Genomic DNA, 15,618 nt, shown 5'->3' with positions numbered 1-15,618 from the left:
GAAAATGTTATTTACACAAGTGTACACACTGACCAAATGAAGACTCAAAATCAGTGTGTTTTACTGTATGTAAGCTATATCTCAAAATACAACTACTAAAAAGAAAAAAATATATGAGTGCCTTTGAGGTAAAAGCACCAATATATTATAATATATGGCATATCAATTACCTTGATTTTTGTAGGAAGAACTAGATTTAAACAACAAAGAGGATTTGTTGTTTTTTAAATGAAAAGATCACTTGTAGCTGCAGGCGTTGGTCGATCAAGGCTCCAGCTCCATGGGCCTGCAATTACCTCTTCTTTGCTACCCTTCTTATTTGAGAATAGATTTCATTTCCAAATTGGCACTTTTCCTTATAGCAAAATGGCTGTAGCCATCATAGACCTTACATATGCACATTTTCTAGAAAAAGCCGCAAATTCTCTGTCATCAACCAGTAAATAAAGGCCAAGGGTTTCACTGTGATTGTATCAACATAAATATTAAACCTGGACGATCCCTGAGATAAACCTGGGTTTCTGCTTATCTGTGATCCAATCATTGAGATACGCAGGAGTGCACGATTAAAGCAAAGTCAACCAGGACCCACCCCTGCTGGCAGGAGTGGATTGTAGTAATTGCCTCCTGACTTCACAGCCCCTACCGAGTGGACTCAGGGCGGAGGAGAGGCTGTGGAGGAGGAGTCAACTCACACAAAGCAGAGCAATTCAGGGAAGATGATAGATAAGAAAAAATAATCTAAATTGAGTAACCAAGGGGAAAGAAAAAATAGCCCTGGCTGGTGTGAGTCAGTGGATTGAGCGCAGGCCTGTGACCAAGTCACAGGTTCGAGTCCCAGTGTAGGGCACAGGCCTGGGTTGAAGGCCAGGTCTCCCGCAGGGGGTGAGTGAGATGCAACCACACACTGATGTTTCTCTCCCTCTCTTTCTCCCCTCTTCCCCTCTCTAAAAATAAATAAATGAAATCTTTATTTAAAAATAAAACAATAAAAAGGACGATTTTCTGGAGTTCGGTACGATGCACAACCAGAAAATATCGATGGATTTTCTTTATTTTGAGTTACAAGTAAAATAATTTAGCAGGGAAAATATAAAAGACTGACATGGCATAAGCTGTTATTTTTATTTGTATATTTTCACACCTAACCTGTAAGTCCCTGGTTGAAGCTGCGAGCACCCCACTGCACCTGTCCCGCACCTGTTTGTTTCATTGTTACCATAGAGCTGTTTTGAGGGAGCATCTGGACTCTAGATTATACTCACTTAGGGATGCTAACCTGGTTTATACTCAACCTGTGGATTTTATTACTGCACAATATTTCGCACAGACTACCGCTGTGAGGGAGTGATCCAGGGGCCTGGATAACTAGGATATTATTTTGTGAATTTGCCTAGGGGACAGGCAACGTCCTCCTCTCAGATATTTATTTTGATCTTGTGGCTCATTGTGAAGGAAAATATAATAGGCAGGGAGTACTTTTTGACACTCTCACACTCTCTGGTATATGTACGTCTGAACTTTTGTCATGAATCATGTGTTTTGCTTAACATCCTTCACCTGAGAATTGCGAGTGACTATGGACGAAGAAATACACTGAGCTTTAGCAGTCATTTATACTCCCATGTCAATGAGTTTAGGGGTTCTGAGTGAGATAGGAGAGGGGAAGGACCGTGAGAGTGTGAGGACAAGAAATCCTGCGTGTTTCCAGAGCAGAAGAATCAATAAGGGAGGGACTTCTTTTTGTTTTTGTTTTAAAAGAATTTTATTAAAGATCTTCATAGAGCAACATGCAGACTCTAGAGCCAGCTGCAGTTACTGGCTGGCGCATGACAGGCAGCTCTGGCTTCCCACCCCTCTGCGCAAAAATGGGGGCAGCGGACAGTATCTTACCTTGGGGATCTAAGGTGCTCCCAAGGTCAGTCCGGAGCTTCTTAGGGTCAGTCCTATCGGTTGGTCCCCAAGGAACCATATCTTCATTTTGAGGCCCAGCACACCTTGCCTGAGCAGCACGTGGCGCTTGGTGGTGTCAACATACTAGTTCACAGGGTCGCCACGGTGGATCATCAGACCATTGACAAACTTCATGGATTTAACCCTCTGTTGTCAGAGTTTCCCAGACACCATGACTTGCAGCCTTTGGCCCCACTCTCCATGATGAACCTCAGCACGCTGTGGCAGCCCCCGAGGCGCGCGTGCGCACACACACACACACACACACACACACACACACAGCAAGACCTCCTATGAGTTTGTAACACAGAGACTCTGCCTAGGCAAAGAACTCTTGGCATGTAGACCTTTTCAGCATGAAGTTCTACACTGTCCTCAGGGAAGCCCAATGTTTTCGGAACCACAGAGGTCAATTCCCATATCCATTGGCCCTTCTCACCAAGAACATTCTGCATCCTGGTGGTTATGAGTTCTGTCCTGGTTCATGTAACTTCGGAGTAGCCACCTTCAGCCATTTCCTGAGTGAGAAGCTCGTTCAGTTCAGTTCAGCTTTGAAGATGCCATCAAATACTCTTCTTGGATATTTGCTCCCCCATCTTGCCCCTAAGGGGAAATGTTCTTGAAAGTAAAACCACGGTAGCCAAGATAAACAACATCTACTTTAAAATGTGTGCCATCTACACCTGGGCCTTATCTCAGAATTTTTAGTGTAAGTAGAAAACAGTTTGTATAATGCAAACTTGTCTTGGGGAGGACAGGAGACATCCAAGAATATAAGTAAATTTCAGCCCTCAAGATAGAGCCCTGCATCCCTTTTGCCTAAAAGGACCTCAGCCAAGTTATTTAGTCTTTCTGAGCCTCCATTGTCTCATTTGAAAACTGGGGATAACCACTTGTCTCATAGTGTAACTATGAGGATGAAGATTTGAGGTATATGAATAAACCAGTGTAAAGTTACTTTAGTATTAGTCAGACTCAAGCCACCATTGTCACAGTGGGTGGAGAGGAAGTGAATAAGAAGATAAAAATAAGGGAGAAGGGTTTTTTTTTTTCCTGTTACTACAACTTTTGACACAGAGAAAAATTGAAAGTGTTACATAAGCATTTGCTTTTATATCCAGAAGCATAACAGACATGAACAATGATGTGAGAGACATAGTTCCTGTCTTTACAGGCTTCACAAAGTCACCATGTGGCTGAGACCAGTCCAAAAGACACGTGCGAAAAACAAGCAATGAGAGGCAATGTCAAATAAGCAACAGGGTAGGGCAGTGGGCAGAAGCAGCTTAGGGAGGCCAGGTAGGGTTTCATGGAGGAAATGAACTCATGCTGTTTCTGAAAGGATGACTAGACACAGAAGAATATTGTGGTCTTCCCTTGGGATTCCTGAAACCAGTAGAGCTGGGTAGCAGGTGACCTGCTAGAAGAAGCAACAAGTGCTCTCCAGCCTTCCTTCTCTGTGTGCCAGTAGAACACCTGGAAGCTGAGAAAAGCAGCCAGGGAAGCAAATGGGAACTCAAGCCCTAAGGGACATGGCTAGGCTGGACCACACTGATTATACAAAGGCAGATCCTGAGCAGCCCCCATTCCCAGGCTAAGCTGCTGCCTGACCTGGGACTTCCTCCAAGGCTGGAACTTCAAAGACAGTTTACCATAAACTCAAGCATCTTTCTCTCTTTTTTCCTTTCCTTCCTTTCCCTCCTTCCTTCCCTCCTTCCCTCCCTCCCTCCCTCCTTCCTTCCTTCCTTCCTTCCTTCCTTCCTTCCTTCCTTCCTTCCTTCCTTCCTTCCTTCCTTCCTTCCTTCCTTCCTTCCTTCCTTCCTTCCCTCCTTCCTTCCTTCCTTCCTTCCCCCCTTCCTTCCTTCCTTCCTTCCCCCCTTCCTTCCTTCCTTCCTTCCCCTCCTTCTGGGAACGAAGGCCTTGGCATTCCCTGCATTTTGATTTCCTCATCAGTACAACAGAGAGGCTGAATGACACTGTCACTCTAAGCACCCTCCTTCGCTTCCCCACCACATTTTAATTATTCTCTGTGTTCTTCTGATTATCTTGTCCTTGGTTGACAATTGGACATTAAACAGTCCTTGATCAATGAGAGTGAAACTGAGGAAAAATGAAAACAAATATTAACAGAAGCTGCAATCTCGCGCACTGGGACTTTGTGGCAACACTGAGGAAAGTCTGATGACGCTATGTGAAAAAAAGGTTTCACAGAGATAAAACAATGTTTCTATAAATCAGGAGACTGGCTAAAAAAAAAAAAAGAGAGAGAGAGAGAGAGACTGGCTAAAGTGATATATCACCTTGAAAGTGTATGTAAGAAATAAAGCTGTGTGAAGATAAAATTGATAGCACTAAATTGGATGGGCCAAGGGACTCGGGTCTTTGAACGTAGCTCTTCATTTGGTAATATCTGTGTTTTCTTTCACTGCTCAAAAAAGCTGATATCTGCCAGGTGCTTTCAACTCCTCAGAAGAAAGCGCTTAAATAAAATATGAGGTGTCACCCTGAGTGGTGAGCTTTGACCGCCAAATCCAGGGAGCATGGGTTTAAGCTCAGGGAACTGGAAACTCGCTTGTTTTGCTTCACAGCTACTTCCTCATCATCTGACTTGCTGTTCATTTCAACAGTGCAGATCTCAAGGTGAGGCTTATTTTACCCACCATTCAAGGTTTAGTTTTTCCAGTATTAAATGACGATGTTTTGACTCTCTAACGATTTTAGAGCAAAACAAACTACAACTTATCATGCTCTTGGTGGGTCTCTCTTTCTCTCCCCCTCTTCTCGGAATTGCTGTGCTGTATCGGAAATCATTTCCTTTCCCAGCCAGAGCAACCCCTCTCTTATCGGAGATCTTGATCTTAACCAAACACCCTACAACAAACCAGACAGGCTGAGGTTTGATACCATTACCCTTTGACCTCTGAGGAACTTCCTCGGAAGGGAGTTGATTATCGGACAGCAACAAAATGTGAGAGAGAGGCAACAAAGCCAAAAGAATAGGAGGTAGTTTTATTAACTTTGAAAAGGTGGAACATTTTCTTAATCCAGTAGGTTTAGGGAAAGAGAAAACAAGTGAAAGGAGCCTTTTGAGAGTCATACTATTGTAGAGTAAGTATTACCTTACACTGACCTAACTCAGAAGACCCAATATGTTTTCCTCAAGGTGTTAAAAGGCAGGGACTACAACTCTATTTCAAAAGGGACAATTTGTTAAGTATATACTAATGCTTCTTAGTAATATAAAGTTTGCATAATGTGATTAAGCACCAAAAAAAAAAAAAAAAAAATTACCTGTGGCATATATTCAGTTGTTTCCAGATGAGGAAAAGACATTTTTAAAAAGTTCAGATTTTTCCATAGTAAACATATTACCGTACAACCTAGTGGTTAGGAAATTTGTTTAGACAAAATATGATTACCCTATTGCATTTTCTTTTCAGAATAGCCAATTCAAAGATTTTTTTTAAGTCTTGGCAATCAAAACTTAGATATATTTATGTGGAAATTTAGAAAGCTAAGAAAGCAAGGTCGATAAAATGAACTCATTGGGACACAGTGAGGATTTTTTTTCCAAGTCAGATTTAATAAGCAGATATGGGATGCAGAAAGCAGCAAAAATCCCAGACAGCAAAATTTGAAATTGGGTGGTATTTATCACTCCCCACAGTAATTATCTCAATTGGAAAGAGCCAAGAATTGACTCTACCAATTTGACTGCGCTTGGATGTTGAGCTTGTTATTTTCTTTCTCTTGTTGCCAAAGAATGAAGGAAAACCTGAAACCTGAACTGAAAGTTTTGAGCAATAGTGGAAAAAGCATTTGCTTTCCTGTCATTCTTTTTCTTATTCAAATGAATTCCTTTGAGGAAAAAAATCATTTTGTTACTAATCAAAGTGTCATAAGTGGCAGATGCGTTGATAGGAGCATTGTTGTGTCAGCTGTATCTCACTCAGGTGTGGTGAAGTGTTCTAGGGCAGGTGTTGGTCATTTTTAATAGAAAAGCACACCATAAAGAAAGATGACTTCAGAATGCTTAGGTGCCCAACCTTTTGGCATCTCTGGACCACACTAGAAGAAGAAGAATTATCTTGGGCCACACATTAAATACACAGACACTAATGAAAAGTAATGAACACAAAAAAAGGTTTTAAGTAAATTCACAATTTTGTGTTGGGCCACATTCTTAGCTATCCTGGGCCACACGCAGCCCATGGGCCGCCGATTAGACACCTCTGCTAGAAGAATGCATTTATTACAAATTTTCAGAAGTCGACTTAGCTGTGGACCTGGGCAAAAGGTTGTCTTCTTTAAGGGGTAAGAACATTGTGAAACACTATGCAAATTCGTCCACACAGCCTGTAAGCATTAAGCAACCAGTAATATAGGTTGGTCCTATAGAACCTAAAAAAAAAATTAAAAAGCATAATCCCAATTTACAAGAAATTTATAATCTGGTAGAGGACCACAAGTGTTAACAAGTAGTTAATACAGCATGGAAAATGCCATGCTACTGATTTGAAAAAGTTATTATAAAACAAAAGGAGAACAACAATTAGTTCTGATTGAAAATTCAAGTTCCACAACTATACTCACTCCTTATAGAGTAAGAGTTCATCAGGACTGATGTTGTTCTTTGAGTCTTAAAGGCTTTTTAGATGCCAAAAATATAACATACTGCTTATGGAGTTGCTATTTGTGAAAACACTAAGCCCATTTGCTTAAGATCCACGCAACATTTGTGAAATGAACACTTTCTTTTCCCTATTTTTACAACTGAGGTATCGAACTCAGAGATATTAAAACTAATCACATAATTACTACAAAGCAACATTTGGTATAATTCCAGAATTACCTGTCCTTGGATTCAAATTTTCTGCCCACTTGATCCCATTTCCTGTTTAGACACAATCCCACTCATAAATAAACACAAACATGGATGAAATGGATTTTAGAGAAAAAGGAGAAAGGGAGACTTAGAAGAGGATTGTGAGGGCATCCACATAAAGTTTTTAACTCTCTAATTTTCAGAGGTGGCTCCCTTAAGGGAGCTTTCTAATGAAAAAATATAATTAATAAATACACACACACGCACACATCAGAATAGTCAAAATAGTGAACAAAGCTTTGCCGAGCACATGCTCCTTCCTTTTCTCACTGAAAGTGCTCAAGCCAAATATTGGAAGGGGATTATCTTCCCATCAGGCTACTTTCCCATAAAAAGCACAGAAATGAACTCCTCTTTCTGAAAGTCTCAATTATGTAAGAGATACAATTTTGGATGCAATTGTCCCTAAAATACAATGAATCAAGCAGAATCAATCCGAGCATTTTGGAGCTAAGGGGAATGACTGATTTATGGACAACTAGATCAGGGGTTAGAGAGGGGCCAATGGGGAGAAATGAAGTAGCCCCCGGGACTGGGATAGGAGAAGGAGGAGGGGTCCATATATACATTCGTAAATTGAATCCCATGAATGCCATCTTTATTATTAACAGAATAAATATAACTGGATTGTTTCCTCTTCCCTTGTGCATATGTCTTCTGTGATTCCCTTACACTTCTCAAAAAAAAAAAGGTAGTTACATACATACTCATCATATCATTGTTTATAGGGAGGAGAGAATAGAGGGGAAAGAGAAGAAAGCTATAGCCTTTTTAACCTGTTGCTTTCTATGATTTCTCTGGTAAAGCAGGAGTATTAACACTCCCACAAATAATTAAATGAGATGATTTGTATAAAATGCTGGCAAAATAACTGGCATGTAAACAAATCTTCACAGATGGTAGAAGTAGTCACTGAAATTGCTGGGTGTTTAAGAAAGTATTATTATCATGATTCTTAAAACCATTCCATCATGATATACCCCCCTGGACTTTCTGTGAATCTAATTTCTTCAAATGTGGATTATTCTCCCTTTTTGTGCTGGCCTCTACTCCTTGGTTCGAAAGTATATTTCTTAAGATCTTTTTCTATTTAAAGTGGTCCTTTAAGTACGTTCCAAATTATCTGTAAAATTTCCATCTTTTCCTATCCAAACCCTCTTCATATTTCATCTTTGAACAATCCCTTTAGTTTCTAAAGTTCCCCTTGGGCCACTTCCCCTCCCCCACAACACCCTGACTTTTCCCTCTTTCCTTCTCAGTTTTCCCACGTTGGTTTCCGCAGTCACATCAGCACCTTTGACCACTGACAGCTAGCTAATCACTGCCCATTTCTCTGCTGACGGCCAGCTGGCCTTTGGGGAACATTATGTCACGGTGACATTGAGTCCTTTAGATGTTCACAAGTCAATCTGGAAACTCAAATCCTAAATTGAAAACATATTTCAGCAGAAATGAGATGCAGATTTTCCTGTACATGTAGGGCTTTTTGGGAGCGTACAAGGTGGTGCCATTGTAGGCAAAAGGGATACAGACAAAGGGAGCCCTGCTCTCAAAGGCCATGACCCAATTCTTCCTTTTGGGGGGTTTCCAATTGATTATTTCCCCCCTTTTTTTCTGAGTTGAAGCCGTTTTAGTCTAGACCATTTTGGGGTGGAAATAAGGAAAGCTGATCGTGTCTAAGAATATGCTTCATTGAAGTGTGGATGGCGTAATCCACACTTTAAAAATGGAATACAGATCCCTTCTTCACTAATTCTAGCCCCAACTCATACACACAGCAATCAGAGCTGCCTGCATCTTTTTCTGAGATGCCCCTGAAAATTGAGTGCTTTGCAAAGGGCCAATACTTGCCACAGGATTTAGAAGAAGTGCACACTAAGTTTCCTCTGTCATCCCTTAGATTTAAGATGCCTGGACCCCCCAGCCGTGTGGAGGGTTAGGTGCTGGAAGAGTTTCTCTTTTTACACATGTATTATTCTGAATCCTTCTCCATGTAAGGGCATTTGCTATCTTCAGCTTCCCTGTTATCATAAGGTTTACAAAATAGAGGAAAAAAATGTAATTTTTGAAATTAAAACAGATTTCAATCAGTAATTGAAAGAACAAGCAGAAGAACGTTTATTTCCTCCCCAGAACCTCCTTTTATTCACCAGAAATTAATTACTGGCTCATATCACACACCGTTCTCCAGTATTTGTTGTATCATTTTCCACATTTCTCATTGATATAGCGTCGTGAGGAAAATTACTGCTAGTAACAAAAATGACAGCTTGCGATTATCCAGCTGTTTTTCTGTTCCAGGGACTTTCCTTAATGTTCACATTAGTTAGAGTACTGATAACTGCGATTAAAACAAGGGATCTCTAAAATTCAGTGGTTTGAACAAGATAGAACTTTATTGCTCATGCACCTACGAATCCGAGGCTTTCTTTCCTGTGGCCGTTTAGACGCCAAGGATGACAGCTGTGATCCCATGTTTGGGTTGAGGCTTTTATGTTTGCTCTAAGGGCATCATTTCTTCACTGGGAATCAGAGAAAAAGAATAAGTACGGAATCAAAAAGTTTTTCTTAAGCAAGTGAAGAGGAATACAGCTTGGTTGGTTACTGAAGTAAAGGAAAGAATGGGTTTTGGTAAACAGCTAGCTGTTCAGTTTATAACAATTTACAGGGTATTTATCTGATTTACTTTTTAAGAATAACCTTATAAAGAAGGATTAAAAGATACTAACTCTTGTAAACACCTGCCATAATATCTGACATAATGCAAAGAAGGAATAAAGTGAAACAATTGTTTGTAGTTTCTTGTTGCTATTGTTATTTACAAGCATTGATATGCTGTGAGCATATTTGATTTGTATTACATGAAATGAGATGTGTCTGAGATGGAACTCATAGACTTTTACTGGTGTTATTAATCTTGAAAGTGGAAATATGCAAATAATCTGCTTCTCAAGAGGCAGAAGGCTGAATTTGGGAGTAGACCATTTCTCCAGTTAGGAGGCAGGACCCAAAGCTTAAAAGACCCCTGTAACTAGCTCATGCATAATTTAAAGAAAAAGAAGGGCAAGAGAAGAAGAAACCTCTTTATAAAGGTGATACATCCCATAGCTTCAAGTTGTAACAATGAAACACATTTAATGATAGTTGAACTATATCTCTGCAGACTGATTCCACTTCAGACATAATTCTTTTTTATAAATGGAATTATACGGCCCTGTGTCTGGGTTTATTGGTTGTTCTTAAGGAAACGTGTATGTGTGTGTACGTTTTTGTGATTTAGCCCTTCCTGTGGCTTTGCTGAATAACAGTGTTCCTTGGCGTAGTGAAAACTGTCACTGGTAATGTATGAATGAGTTCACTCTATCCTATGTTATTTGCACTGAGATGTAAGACATTAACCAAATAAGCTGATGTCTCAGTGACATTAGGACTCTGTAGCTTCAGCAAAGAGAGAGACCTCAGGGCAGCAGTGCCATCCCCTAGAGCACGCCACACAGCCTCGAGTTAGATCACCCATTTGTGTGGTCTAAGTGGCTGTGACGCCTGAGGACTCAGGGCCCTCTTCTCCCGGCTTGCCTTTCACCCCAGAGTGAACTAGCAGTAAAAATGAGTGAAAATAAATACTAAGTGGCCAATAGAGATTATAATAACAACTTAACCTATGTACTCTTCAAAAAAAAAAAAAACCCTTCCACTTGCTTAACTAATGAGATCAATGTATTTGTTAGATGAATACTATTTTACCTCCTATGTGCCAAGACCCCATTGTGTGTGCTAAAGATACTAGAGTGTACAGGTACACCGGACAGGTAGATCCTTTGCCAGGCCCGTGAGCAGAGTTTTAAAAAGTAAAATAATAATAGAGAGATAAAATCATTACAGCTTTTGATTAGTTCTAGAAAGGGTGATGATAACAATGGTGCTATAGAGAATAATAGAGAGAAAAGATTTAACTTAGAAAGGATGATCAGGGGAGTTTTATTAGTTAAACAATAAAGAAAAAAAAAGGCTGAGAGGGATTAAGTGGCTGGCCGAAGGTCACATGGGCCTGGAAGCAGAGCCAGGGCTGGATTCCGGATCCCACCCACAAGCGGGAGGGAAAGGAAAGAGAGAAATGGGAACTTTCACGTCTGCACTTGATGATCTGAAAAGCTGCAAGCCTTACACCACCCTGAAAACAGCTGAAAAGAAAACTCATCCTTTCACTCTCTGGGATCTTAGAGGAAGAGGCCTAGGAGTGTGAGATAGAAACAAGAAATCCCTCTGGCTCTTTCAGGGATTAGCAGCAGCCAGGCTTGTTGACAGAAAAGGTCTGATGGGGTCTCGATGGATAGTGACAAATCTATTCATTGCCACCGCCATTGGCTCTCCCCACAAGCTGAAATGTCACCAGCAGAACTGTAGACAAGATAGAATCCATTCAGTGAGACTCCACAGCCAGCCCTCCTGGGTGGCAGGCACATCCCTTAGGGAGCAGTTACAACGCCTCCATATGTCCTTATTGGCTTCCTGGGCAAGGCTTCTGTGCAGAAGAACATCCACCCACCGTCATTTCTAAAGAGGCTCCCCAAGTGTCCCATGCTATTTTTTCCTCCCTTTAAGATGGTTCCAGATATTTAATTAATGGATTAAGACAGAGTGGCAATAAGAAAACAGTTGCGGTTTCACCCCCATCGCTTTCATTCACTCATCCTCCTCTCCAAACGTCTTTGTAGAGAATGCTGGACTAAAATTTTGTCTCTACCGTAGTTTTCCACCCCTGACATAAAGAAGCTCCCCTCCTCATTTCCCACCTCATCCTAGTTTCTGCTATTTATCATGACATTATTGAACACTTACGGGAAAGAAGATGGTGAGGGAGGAAGGGAGAAAGAGAGAAAGAAAGGAAGAAATGGAGAGAGGGAAGGAAAGGAGAGAAAAAGGACAGACGAAAAGAAAGATGAAAGAAAGAAAGAAAGATAGAAAGGCTGCTATTTCTGCACAAGCTAGTTGCTTCATGATTTTTACAAAATTCACCCTCAGAGCAAATCTTCAAGGTAGACATTATGAGGATGATAATAAAGGCACTGTTTACTGAGCATTTACTACCCAGCACTGGGCAGTTACTGGACTCCGTGCTTCCATGTGTCACGGCACAATTCCATGAAGTGGGTTTTATTCTCTTCACTTCCCAGATGAGGACACTGAGGGTTATAAAAGGTCACAAGGCCCCTCCTGACCCATAAGCAGGCTCATGTGATGCCTTTGTGCAAATTAGAAAACGGTCCCTCCAAGTGGATGCAACCCAAGAGCATATAGCTTAGCAAGTGATTGATGTTTTGGTGCTAATAAGAAAAATAAACTTCTACTTCCAAGGGGAAGAAGCTCTTGTGCCAGGGAAATAGGTGTGAAGAGCCACGTAGGGACGGGGTTTCCCACCCCGCTCCCTTCTGAGCCCGGCAGGCTTGGGCACTGAGCATCCACACAGCCGTGGCCAGCAGCTCCGCGGGCACCCCGAGGTGAGAAGGACCAGAGCTGGAACTTGAGCCTGTGTGATTGGAGGTTGCGATCTTACCAGCAAACCACCATGCCTTTTGATGTGGTAGATTTCCATTTGATCATAGCAGAGGGCGACTCCCGGCTCACCTGTCGCTGGATTATTTGGTACCCTGAGATGGTCTTAAGGGTAGGACAGCAAACCCCACCTTACCAGTCCCCGCAAGGCCAGGGAACCGGCAGCCAAGCAGCCGGTTCTCCGCGCCGCTTCCCTCCCTTCTCCCTCCCCTCACACCGACACCGGGCCGTGCCCATTTGTCCTCAGACGCAGCGCGTCCCGCGGGGACCGAAACATGGGCCCAATCAGTCCCCCGCCCTGGCAGAGTCCTCTGCCACGTGGGCCTCCAGTATTAATTGATTCTCTCACAAATGTTATTAAATCAACCCCCTGGATGAGCGAATGCCCAGAGTTAATGAGACAAACCATGAAACCGATCCAAGATTTCTGAGCCTCGTGGGCGAGTCCGTTGCTCCTTCCCACACTTCAGACGCGGACTTCCCGGGTCTCCTTCGCTTTCCCGCTCTCATCGGGGCTCCGATCTTTACTGTGGAGGCGTCCTTTTGGGGTCAGAGTGGAGGCTGGTCAGGTTTACTCGGCTGACTCAGCAGGCTTTTAGAGACGCGGCACAGAAACCCTTTCAGTCATCATCTTTGCAGCGTAGACTTTGAGGCTGTTTAATTATGAACCTTAGAGATCCTCCCTCTCCAAGCCCTGATACCTCCCTAGGAGAACACACTGGGGAAAGAGGCAGAGATGCGGCTCTTCATTCCCACTGATGTTCTCCTTTCATGCCTATTTCCCAGCAGCAAGTTAACTCCAGACAACACACTGCACTGTCTACATCCATCTCCTTACCTCGGGAGAAGCTTTTCTTTTTTTCATGAACACTTGTTTTCTTTTGGTCTTAAGCTATCTGCACTTGTTTTTCTTTTAATAATATAATTAAATAACACTTACTTTTAAAAGAAGAATTTAAAAAATAACAGACATCCTGAGACTGAGATCTCGGGCACATGTGTGTACATGTATGTGTGTTGGGAAGGCAGGAGGGTGTGGGGAGAGAAGCAGAGAGAAAGTAGTTGCATCAAAACGTGCTGGGCTGCACGGAGCTGAGAAAGGCTGGAGAACAGGACAGGAGACCTTTCTGTTTTCCTTTGTTAGAGCTTCTCCACTAAATCTGGCTGCCCTCCTGCCCCGGATCTGCGGGTGGCCTGGGCAGTGTCCTCTGCTGCTCACCGAAGAAGCTCCGTCTGACTGTGGGGACGCAGACATGTTGTAGATCAAGATTTGCGGACTGGAGATCTGTTTGTTTTGTTGGGGGCCAGGGGGTTTGCACCCCGCCTACCCGCCCCCTGTCTCCTCAGTAGCAGGGTCTGCTGCTGTCGGTGACTCAGCAGGCCTTCCCAGCCAGCCGCAGCCTAAACACTGCCCACTTGGCAAAGGGAGGGGTGTTCCCCCAATTGCTCAGTGACCTGGCTGCAACAGCCCGGGTCCCCTCCCTTGCTGCCTGGGGAGCAGAGCACTGAGCACAGCAGCGCGCAGACCAGTCATCCAGGGCTGTGAACAGGACGCCCCCACCCGAACCCTTCCCCACACACCCCACCCTCCTACAAAACACGGCAGAAAACGTGAAGAGCTGCGAGCTGGCCGGGCAGTCTCTTTTCCCTGGGGCCATGCTAATCACAAACAAGGCCATGTGCACGCAGTACATGGGGACCCCTTTATCCTCCCAGTGACGCAGCTGCAGCTGAGGAGGGTGGGGATGGCAGCTGGGAGAGGCCACACAGCAGCACACTCAGGGTCTGGGTGGGGTGGCAGGTGGGTCCTCGGTTTGGAAAGAGGCCCCAGGCTGCAGTCATCCCCAGGAAAGAGCACTCTTTGCTGCCTCATTTATTCAACCCACACACATTAGCCCAGCACAAGGCTGCTGTGCTAGAGAAATCAGCGCTGCAATGGCAGAAGGCGGTAAAGGGTGTTATAAAATGCGTAAACCATAGTTTCTATCCTCAGGGAGTTCACAGTCTAGTGGGAAAGACAAAAAAAGGTAGAGAAAGACTATGACCAGCAATGCAAAGTGATGAACCCTTTGAAAGAGGCGTATGTACAAGGCCCCGAATTCAAGTCTCTGGTCTTCAAAAACACCTTATCTGTGCCCTTCAGCAGCACTGCACATGCATGGGATGTCTTCCCCCACTGTCTTCACCTGGATAGTCAGAAATTATCCATCCGGAGTCAGCCCAGGCTGACCCTCAGCCAAGCAGTCTTCCTGACCTCCCTCGCCCATCCCTAGGATGCAGAAGGTGCCTCACCTTTGTTTTTTATCATTTCTACCTCTGTCATTGCACACACCTATTGTTTAGAAAATGCTGGTGTGTCTTGGTCTCCCACTAGACGAGGAACCTCATGGGAACAGAAAACTACAGCTTATTTATCTCACTTGTGCTAACTAGCATAATATCTCATCAATGTCACTCTATAAATCTTTATTAAATTAATGTATAACAGTAGCTGTGAGAGACACACCCTAAGGTGACCACCCTCCTTGTCTAATCACCTTGAGCACAGGTAGAACATGTGACTTGCTTCTGACGAATAGAATATGGCAACAGCGATGCGGTGTCATGCCCATGATTAGCGTATATTACCTGGCAAAGGTGATGAGATGCCACCTCTGTGATTATTCTGTAATACGCCAATTGCTCAAATTTTTAAATCTTGAAATTCAGATCTTCTAAATCTTTATTGTTGGCTTTTTCTATTAGTTAAATAAGGTGTTAAAAGGAACTACCATGACTGTATATTGTCTAAGTCTCTGTAGTTTTATCAGTTTTTCATGTTTGAGACTATAGTATAAGGTGCATAGCATTTTGAAATAATTAAATCTTCATATTCAAGTGGCTTCTTTATCACTATGAAACATTGCTCTTTATCTCTACTATTAATTCTTGCCTTCACATCTACTTTGTTGCTGTTAGTGTAGCTCCTTCAATTTTGTTGGGTTTAAGTTTTGCATGATGTCTTTTTTATTCTTCTACTTTCAAACCTTCTGGGTTCTGTTTTTTTTGTAAGATTTTTTAAAAAATTTTTTTAGAGAGAGAGGAAGGCAGAAAGAAAGAAAGGGAGAGAAACATTAATGTACAGGAGAAACAGAAATTGGTTTCCCAAAACATGGATCAGTTGCCTCTCACATGCCCCCAACTGGGGACCTGGGCTATGACCCAGGCATGTGCTTTGACTGAGAATG

General features: G+C 42.8%; 1 pseudogene; it reads right to left on the bottom strand.

The window, feature by feature from the left end:
- Positions 1–1,768: 1,768 nt before the first annotated feature.
- Positions 1,769–9,313, bottom strand: LOC129084434 (40S ribosomal protein S3-like; annotated as a pseudogene).
- Between the last annotated feature and the right edge of the window lie 6,305 nt (positions 9,314–15,618).

Source organism: Pteronotus mesoamericanus, unplaced genomic scaffold (assembly GCF_021234165.1).
Source record: "Pteronotus mesoamericanus isolate MK-2021 breed Mesoamerican mustached bat unplaced genomic scaffold, CSHL_Meso_final scaffold_174, whole genome shotgun sequence".
NCBI classification, from domain to species: Eukaryota; Metazoa; Chordata; class Mammalia; order Chiroptera; family Mormoopidae; genus Pteronotus; species Pteronotus mesoamericanus.
The sequence above is the reverse complement of the archived record's forward strand: the minus strand, read 5'-3'. Positions and strand labels throughout refer to the sequence as shown.